Source organism: Lichenostomus cassidix, chromosome 5 (genome assembly GCF_008360975.1).
Source record: "Lichenostomus cassidix isolate B80296 chromosome 5, HeHo_3.0, whole genome shotgun sequence".
In the NCBI taxonomy this organism is placed as follows: domain Eukaryota; kingdom Metazoa; phylum Chordata; class Aves; order Passeriformes; family Meliphagidae; genus Lichenostomus; species Lichenostomus cassidix.
Genome location: NC_139486.1, coordinates 44,320,944 through 44,330,261, shown reverse-complemented (window position 1 = coordinate 44,330,261; position 9,318 = coordinate 44,320,944).

The following is a 9,318-nucleotide window of genomic DNA, read 5'->3' as shown; positions in this document are numbered from 1 at the left end:
GAATTTAAACCTGTGGAGCCCTGGTATTGCTCATTAGCTGCATGCAGGCAGAGGTTTTACTACACGTGGGAGTGTAGCTGAACCCCCTCCAAGCCATTTCTCACCAAGGGGCCTCTTTGGAGACCATTTTATCCAACCACCCTGTGGCTGGGGCAGAAATGAGAAGATGAAAGGTACAACCTGGTAGTAGCATAAAATTTCCAATCCTGGGTTAAAATGAGGTGTTTTTAAAACAAACAAACAAACAAACAAACAGGAGGTTGGGAAAGTGGAGGGGGGATAAAAGGCATCCCTTTGGAGAAACAGAAGTGTGAGTTCTTTTTGCCTCTAGAATTTGGGACAGGGATCAAAGGCAGTGTGTTTGGCCCACCTTGCTTAGTCTGTAGCCCTGTCTCCCTGCACACTTGCCAGTGCCAAAGCTGAGGAGAGCTGAGGCTCAGCTTTTCCTTGCTGAGAATCCGCCGGTGCCCCACTGTGAGCATCCCCCAGTGAACTGAGCTTGGCTTTCTGCCCCGGCAGATGCAAAGATCTCTCGCTCACTCCCGGCAGCTTCCTTTTCCGGCCCATGCAGGGGAAGCCCGGCACCTCGGCTGCTGGCAGCCCTCCACACACCCCTGCTGGCACTGCCTGGCTGCAGCGAGCACAGTGGAGCATGGACAACAAGTGCAACATATCCTCTGGCCAAAGGGAAGGAATTCCTGAATGGAATGCGTGCACCATTCAACTTCTGGCTCGAGTAATATCTCACTGTGGTCCCGATAGGGATACCAACGTGGCAGGAAAAACGGCATTGGAGACAAGACACATGTGTGGGGGCTGAGGCAGGGAGAGGAAGAAGCAGTGTCAGCAAAAGGAGGAAATGCTATGGCGAGCCAAATGAGACTGCAGGGAGAGGTCTTCTTCATGTGCCAGGGATCCGGCCAAGCACAGCCTTCACTTTTGTTCTTTGAAGAGAGATAAAGACACTGGTTTTCTCAGCCTATGGCCCAAAGAGCCTTGGGAACAAACCTTTCTGTTGCTCTCTCCTGCAGCCAGCTCTCCTCCTTCCAGGGAAGGTGTGCCATTGAAAGACAGCTGGGCAAGAGTGAGAGAAAAAAAATTAAATCTGTTGAGTATTTTTTGGTGCCCCAGCAGTTGGAGACCCCATCTGACCACTTAAAGGCACCTAATTTCTCTTGAAGTTTGACTACATCCTGGAAAACTCAGGCCTCACTAGAGTGGCATGTTTGGGCATCTGACTGCATGTTGAATTTCCCTTACTCTCGCTCAAAAGAAGCCTGCAAATGTTTCTTGCAGCCTTATTTTCAATGGGAGCCATTGAACAATTTTTATTTTTTTTTATTCTAGTAAAGTAAGACTGGCAGTTGGAAATGCTCACATTTCAGTGAGCATTGAGAAGTATTGATAAGAGTTCTGAAATTAATTCAGATGGTACAGACTGCAGCATGGCCTGTGTGCACACAGGGTTTAGAAATAGAAATTTTTAGAAATTAGTATGGTGCTGGTGCCCCAGACCGTTTGTTGCCCAATTCATGCAATAGTGTCTCTGTTTACTTAAGATTAGGCCTTATCATCCCAGTCTCCAGGTTGTTTAACAGGGAAATGGTACCTTTGCACCTTTTTGTTTAAGGGTTTCTGCATGAGGACTCAGGAGTGTTTGGGGCTGATGTTTTGGAGATGTCCCTCTCACTGTCCTTGTCTCTTCCATAGCCCTGTGTTGTACTGAGCCATTTTCCTAAGTGACTCATTGTGGGAATTTGAGAAAATACCCTCAGCATGCAATCTGAAAACTTGCTAATTTCACTCACTGGAAGTGAAACAATTCCATCCCTAAGAGAAATAGGGAGTTATGTTTTTGGGTCAAAACCACACTAAATGTGTGCCTTCTGGGGAATGTCCTTGACATCTGTTTTCAAACGTGTGTTAATGAACAAACCAGTGCCTCCAAGCAGAGTCACGGCTCCCAGAAGAACATCTTAATCATTAACCATAAAATGTGCTATTCCCCTGCAGCTTAGAGAGCAGGGGTTTAGATGGAGATCTCGTTAAGGGCCATCAGGAAACATCCCAGCTCCAGTGCCTGGGAGGGCAGTGAGCAGGGACCAGTCAGAGCCCACGGTGTATTATTGCTTACATCGACTGAAGAGGTTCCCCCCAGTTACTGGTCTGTAGCAAGCACAGGACTGAACTCTGATATACATCCCAGGAGGACTTTAACTTTGGTCTCTTTACAACTTAGAGAGAGGTTTCTCCCCTGGATTTCTCTTATCATCCCATTTTAATCAAAAGCATCCAGACATTGCTGAGCTGTTCTCAGGTTCAGGTGGTTTTCAGATCTGCCATCTAGCATGCAGGAGGAAGGGTTCAGGTCAACCCCAAAATGAGCAACTAGGCTCACAAAAACTCACAAAGTTTTTAAGTAAGGCATCCCTAGCTAATTTGCTGGTGGGGATTTTTTTTTGTTTCTGTGTTTGTTTGTTTTGGTTATGTATGCAAACGTTCCGATGGCCTTGTGTGAGTGCACTGTGTGAAACAAGTGAAACCCAAGGTGTGACCTTGGAAGGCAGAGTTTGCTTTGATTTTCTTAAGGCTGAGGACAGGGGAGCCAGTGAGAGCTGGAGGCACAGAAGTCATGCTGGTGGTTTGCCTTGCAAGGACACTGCCCCAGAAACATGCTGACAAAAAATGTTTGTCTGCCCAGCATCTTTATCAGCTGCCCCACAAACATTCTGACTCTGACTGAAGTCAGTCACGCTTGCTTCACAAACAGAATATTTGCTTTCAAATAGTGAAGCCAAAATCAGTTGTTGAAAGGGACATCCAGGCACCGAATGGCCTGGGAAGAGAGGGTTGGTTTCTTCTAATGTCTCTGTGTACATAGGACACATCAAACCAGCTCTGCAAACAAACTGGTGCCATCAGCTGAAAGTTCTTAGGGTTTCCTGCAGCAGGAGGGGGAAGCTGGCACCGAAAAAGAGAAGAGCAAAGTCTGAAGCCATAGCCAGGCACACGGGAGTCGAAGGAAGAACAGATTCAGGTTACTGAGCCAAAAACATTCTCTGTCTTTTATCATATGTTTACAGAGCTTGCGCAGTCTTTTCCCTATATCTTAATGCAGCATCCAAATAACTTTGTCCTGGAAAGAGGAGACAGGGCTGAACAGCATTTCAGTAACTCATTGGTGCTTGCACTGTTCACTGAAATCTTGATGTAATAAAAATATGGGTGCATTGATGACATGGGCAGTGATCAGTCTTCTGCTCTGTATTGGTAGCAGGTAATGGTTAAGCCAAGAAATCTGTAATTTAGCTAGGGCTCGAGGAAAAAGCCCTATTAAAATAACCTTTCCCCTTCTGAGCAACGTCCTCATCTTCTGTCGTGGGATTTGAAATCCTACACAAAGGGCAGTGGCCTTTACATCAACTGCCTGCTCCTGTTTGTTCAGGGAGCCCCTCATTCTTCAGGGAGGATGCAGGGAAGACCAGTGAGTTCACTCCCAGTGACCTGAAAGACACTGGGAACTGTAGGCGGAGCTTATGACCAAAGCTTCCCCTGGAGAAGGATCAGAATCAGGATAGGCAGTTATGTTGCAATTTCTGGGACAAAAACATGTAAATAAGATACTGACCCACTGAACTCCAGCTACAAAAAGAGGAACAAGAGGTTCCAAGCAGAAACACCGAGCTCCACTAGACCCTGAGTCCTGCTCTCTCACGTCAGGTTCTGCTGAACACCACTTAAGAGCTATTGAAGTAGCTTCTTCAAGCATCATCATCTACTGCTGCTTCAGCTGGAAGCATGGAAGCATACCAAGATCCACCATCTCCAGGACCATCTCCAGCTTGACCCAGTGGAGATGGGCTTTTAAAACCCATAATTCCTGCATCTCCTGCCCAGTGCCTTTGCAATTTTGTTTCTTGAGCCAAACACATCATCGTGTTATACTTCTCAGAGGTCAGCAAGCTTGTACTCACCGAACATCCAGTTTTGCCAGAGCACATGCAGTGATGCAATACCAGCAGCTCTCCAAAACAAAGCTCGTTCAATGGATGCATGATGCCAGCCTTACACTGTTCTACAGCTGAAGCAATCCGTGACACACAAGTACTGGAGGTAAGATTAGTCCTAGAGCAAAATATTATGTGAGAACAGAAAGTAATTACCATACAGATTTGGTCAGATCCCTGCCAAGATTTCTGGCCCATTGCACTGTTCAGTGATGACTTAGACTTGACATGAAGAGTCCAAGACTTGAGAGAAGAAGAACACAAAGTCCTCAAGGTAGCATGAACCTGCTTGTTATGCCAAAAGCAGGAGTGCAAAAATGTGTCTGATACATACTGGAGCCCATACTGGAAGAGTCCAACTGAAGAAGCTCCATCCAGTGACTTAATTTACAGCTGAATTCTGAAAGCCCAGGTCTCTCCCACAGGTGAAGATAAAAGTGAAACATTACCAGGAAGTCTGATATCTGAGATACAAACTCTTTGCAGCTATAAATATCTCAATGGGAGACTGTAATTTTGTTAATTCTCTGGATGCTGTATTTTTACATCGAGCAGCAAGTGACAGCAAGAAGCCTCATTTGGCTGTCTGAAGACAGTGAGGATGCTGGCATCCCTTTCCTCAGGGCATTCCTGCCTGGAGGACCTTTGCTGGACATCCCCACTGCAGCATCCCAGGTTCATTTGAAGTCTCTCTCTTCTGCTGTCATCTCTTGTGAAGTGCCAAGCTCACTTCCAAGAAAGGAAAATAAATGAAGATAACAGGAAAAACTTCCATTTTACTTTAGGTTGCTCATTCTTTCAGACTGGAATGAAAAGACCTCAGAGAATTTGTGTCTTAAGCATTCATCCAAAATGTAATTAAATGTAAATGAATAGTTTGAATTATTTTATTTCTAAAGACAAACCAGTATTTTTCCAAACAACTCTAATGAGGGATTTGTGAAATAACCATTTGTTTTTGCAGCTGTAGCCTTCTAATTAGACTTTCATTCTAAGGTGAATTTTTAAACCCTTTCAGACCTGAGACATTACACACAATCCTCTATAATCTCTTCCTGAGGAAATTATTGCATTATTTCATGTTCTTTGTGTTGGGTAATTACAGCAGGCTTCTTTCCTCCTTTCCATTCCTTGTTCTCTTTATGTATATTTGCAATGGGTTCCTAGGGCCACAGCCTCTGCTGACCTCCAGTGTATTATGCTTCAATGAGATGCAGCAAGAAGAGAGGGATGTGGGTTTGGAGGGATTATTCAGCATGGAAGATCTGGGCTTTTTACACAGAAACTGCAATGCCCTTTCCCTTTGATACACAAGACAAACACAGCATAGCAGCTGCCTCACAGGCTGTAGGAGGAAGTGCAACGGCAGGGAGAAAAAGCACATGCCGAGAAGAAACTCTGAGAGTTTCCAGATGGCAAACACCAGAGCAGAGGTCAGCAAATGTTTGAGATGATTGCGGGTAGTGCTTTTCCTCTGCCCAGCCAAAGGCTGAGTATCCTGCTGGGGAGGAGATCTCTATCTTGAGGGAGGACACAGGCAACTGGTAATGCTTCAGCTCTGTTCAAGGCTGTGCCTTTTGGCTCTGCTGTATTTCTCACTTGGGGGGAGCTGGGAGCTTCTCATGGATGCCCTCATAGAATGTCAGAGCTCTTTAGACAGCAGTTGCCAGCCCTGACTTTAAAGGACCTTCAAACTTGTGGGCTTTGAAAATTAGGAAGGATGGCTGATTCCCAAGTCATATTTTATTTCCATAAGAAGGGAACAATGAATAAAAGTAACATTCCCTAGGACTGGCAGCAGAAGCACCATCTATAAGGCTTTCTGAGAAGATATTTAGTCCAGCATACTGGGCTGGAATTCAAGTGCTGTGTGCTGTTCCTGACTCTGCCAGAGTCTGCCTGTGACCTGCAACAAACCCCCTCACCTCTGCTTGCTCTCCTGCCTTTTCTAGCACCATTCCTCAGACAAGCACTCCAGTGCCTACATCACATCTCAGACAGCTCTTGGTCAGGATGTTTTCTCCAAAGGCAGGACTCAGTGTATTCATGGAAGGCAGACCAGACTGCATTCAGACTTTATTGGCTAATCCCTGTTTAATGAGACTGGTAAGAAGTTGTGTGTATATATATACACACACATGCACACAGAGAGCCTTGTTTGTGCATTATAATACAATAGCACTTAATGCTGAGGCAATAGGAGCTCTGCGTACTTTGAAAATGAAAGCCATAAAAAGTGAATCTTGCATTAGGAAAAAAAACAAGTAGCCTGTTTTTTAATGATCAGCTTTTTTTGCCTGGGTACCAAGTACAGAAGCTCCTTTTTGCTTCTTGCCAGGAGCCTGTAAGAGTATGCTGTATTTTATTTCAGTCCAGAGCCATTATCACCATTTATCCATCTCCACAGAAGTGCTCCATTTGCTGCTTCTCATAGACCCAGGCTGGCATCAGAGACAATCCCCCCCGCCTGGTGAGGGAACTTGCCCAAGGCTGCCTCAAGGATCTTTCAAGTGAGGATTTGAATTCTCAAAAGCTTTATTGTCTTAGTAAGGCCCAGAAAACAGTGATCCTTCACCTACCTGCTTTTCTGTAAGCCACTGAAGGAATGCAAGGCTGTGCTGCCCAGCAGCTGCTGGCTGTATCACAGTGGGATAGCTGAACTGGGGTGGAGAAACAGCAGCAGAGACTGCTGGACTTGTGATTTTACCAATGTGGAAAAGCTGTGATGACTTGCTTACACAGTCTGCAGACAAGACGGGTGTCTTGAGGCACCAGCAGATTCAGTGTGATTTAACATAGCATCACTCATCAGCTGAACCTCAGGAACCCACAGCACTGCACTTGGAAAGCAGACTGCATAAAGCTCAGAAGTGCTGGCACTTGTGCTAAGGACAGTCACCTTTTAAATTCTGGGAATCAATTTGCTTTCTCATTTTCTATTGCAAATCAGATGATTCATTCTTCAGTTCCCCATCCTAGAGACTCTTGCAGAATTAAGCCAGGTTCCTGCCTTACCATCAACACATCTAATAAAATTGCAGGACATATTAGGTCCCTGGACAGCAAAGTTGCAAGACCCAGTGCCCTTGAGAGGCTTCCACAGCCATAATCACTGAGGAAAAATAATTACATCCACCTGGTGGAGTGAAACTCAGCTGATTCCATTTAAGCTGCAGTGCAAATCCATCCAAATTAATATGGAGGAAAAAAGATTAATTCTTATTGATAGTAAATTTTCAGACTCACAATGAAAGGGAGTTGATTTGCAAAGTAATGGTTCCAGGTTTTTCAGAACATTTATCACTCCTCCAAGCTGCTTTAAAGAAAAATGCCAAACAACCCTGGTGAAGTTTTCCCAGAAGTATGTTCAGTGCTGGGGAACTGAGATTTTCCAAAGTAAATTCTGACCATTAAGTGAAGGAGCCTAGCAGTGAAAACACAGCAGTTCTCAAACAATAACAGGTCAAAATACTGGTAAATCTCAGCTTCTTCCCAATACAGCAAATACTTTTGCATGTGGTGGCAAGACCCAGAGAGCAAAAGCTGCTGTTGCTTTTTGCCACTGTTTCTCCTTACAGAGTGTGTTCTCTAAAGAAAGGGCTGGAAATAAACTTCTGCCCTAATTAATTCTGTAGAGAACAGCAACTCCAAAAATAGTGTCATTCGATTTAGTAGCAACACCAGTATCAAAGATGTTTAATTTACTAATCGATTGTATCCAGTTCAGCCCAGCAACACCTATTTTTCCAGTTAAACAGAAGGCCCTAAGACTCTGCAGGGAAGATCCTTAATGAGCTGTAGTGGGGCACTTTGAGCATTTGTATTTTTTGTCTTACAATAAATGGTTGTAGGAGTGATGGGGATTTACACTAAACTGTGCCAATTACCCACCGAATCACCTCAAAGTGGTGGCTGAGATGAGCTATCTGGCTAGATAAGCACTAGCTTCCTTTAAAAAGTTTCGTTCTTTTGACTCTTATACCAAAAGTCACATTTTCACCAGTTAATAGCAGGTCCAGAGACAAGAACTGGAAGTGGAAATAAAATCCAGCAGTTTCTAGAAAGAGCTCAAGCACAAATTTTTACAAATCAACTAAAAGGAGGATCAATCAGTAGTTTTTAAACTGCCTTTCTGAAAAGCAAATCAGCTTGACCATAATAATTTTGAAGTGAAAAGAATTAAGAAATACTTAACTGCCTTTATACTAAATCTTATGAAGTGCCAACACACATTAAATAGTTGCTTTATCAGCCTATAAGTCAACTTTAACATTCAGTGACTATGCCTGAGAGGTGGTTTTACTCCAGTTCCTTTGTCTACTCAAGTTCTCCAAGAAAACAGAAGGAACTTGCCACCAGCACCAAGACTAAAAAAAAAAAATACTAGGAAGTGACTAAGCATTGGTCTCTGTTCATGAGTGTTGGCTTACCTGTGTCTCCACTAAATGTACCACACAACACCTGGGGGAATCTTACCCTTTTTAAAACCAATTTACATTACAAAAGGCATAAGCTGGAGCACAATTTGCTTTCTTTCAGGGTTTTTCCTTACCCTCACCCTAAGAGATCACAGTAGTAATGCTGGTGTACAACTGCAGTTCTGGGACTTGCCCAAAGCATCTGACTAGGAACTTGAGTTTCCTCTCAGAGTTTAAGAGTCACCTCAACTCTCTAGAAGGGCATTACCCTCCAATCACACCTTTTATTACAGTTTGCACTACTGTGACTGAGTCTTCTTCCCTGTTTGGTTCTGAGAAACATGAAGTGATGAGTCAGGCTCCACAGCTGGTTTCTCAAGAACTTGAAACCCTTGGAACACTTTCAAGAATCCAGACACCTATTACCTATCCATAATATTTTCAACTATCTGCAAAGCCTCATTCTGAACTGTTTGTTCCCACCCCTTTCACTACACTGCCATTTCCAGTGGGTTTACTGTGTGCAACAGTACTGTAAATGAAGCCTTGAGCAGCCCAGAGAAAGTACCTGTCTGTTCATACTGGCACACCAGATTCAGTATTTGCAGTAAAATTCAATGTGTGCTGGTACCTTTTACCTTCACTTTGAGGTTAGTCAACAGGGCAGATGCAGTAAAGTGCTTAAACAAAAACTTTTCCCACCTCTAAAGCTACAGACTTATAAACTGATATTCAGCCTGCTTTTCATCACCTGCTTTAAGCACCTTCCTTTCTATAAGAATTCAATTATTCAATAAAATACTGAAGACACATTAAAGTAGAAGATATATCCCAGGGCACTGAGCCTGTATCTCAGCCTGCCTTTGCAAGGAAGTATATCCAACATAGATTAA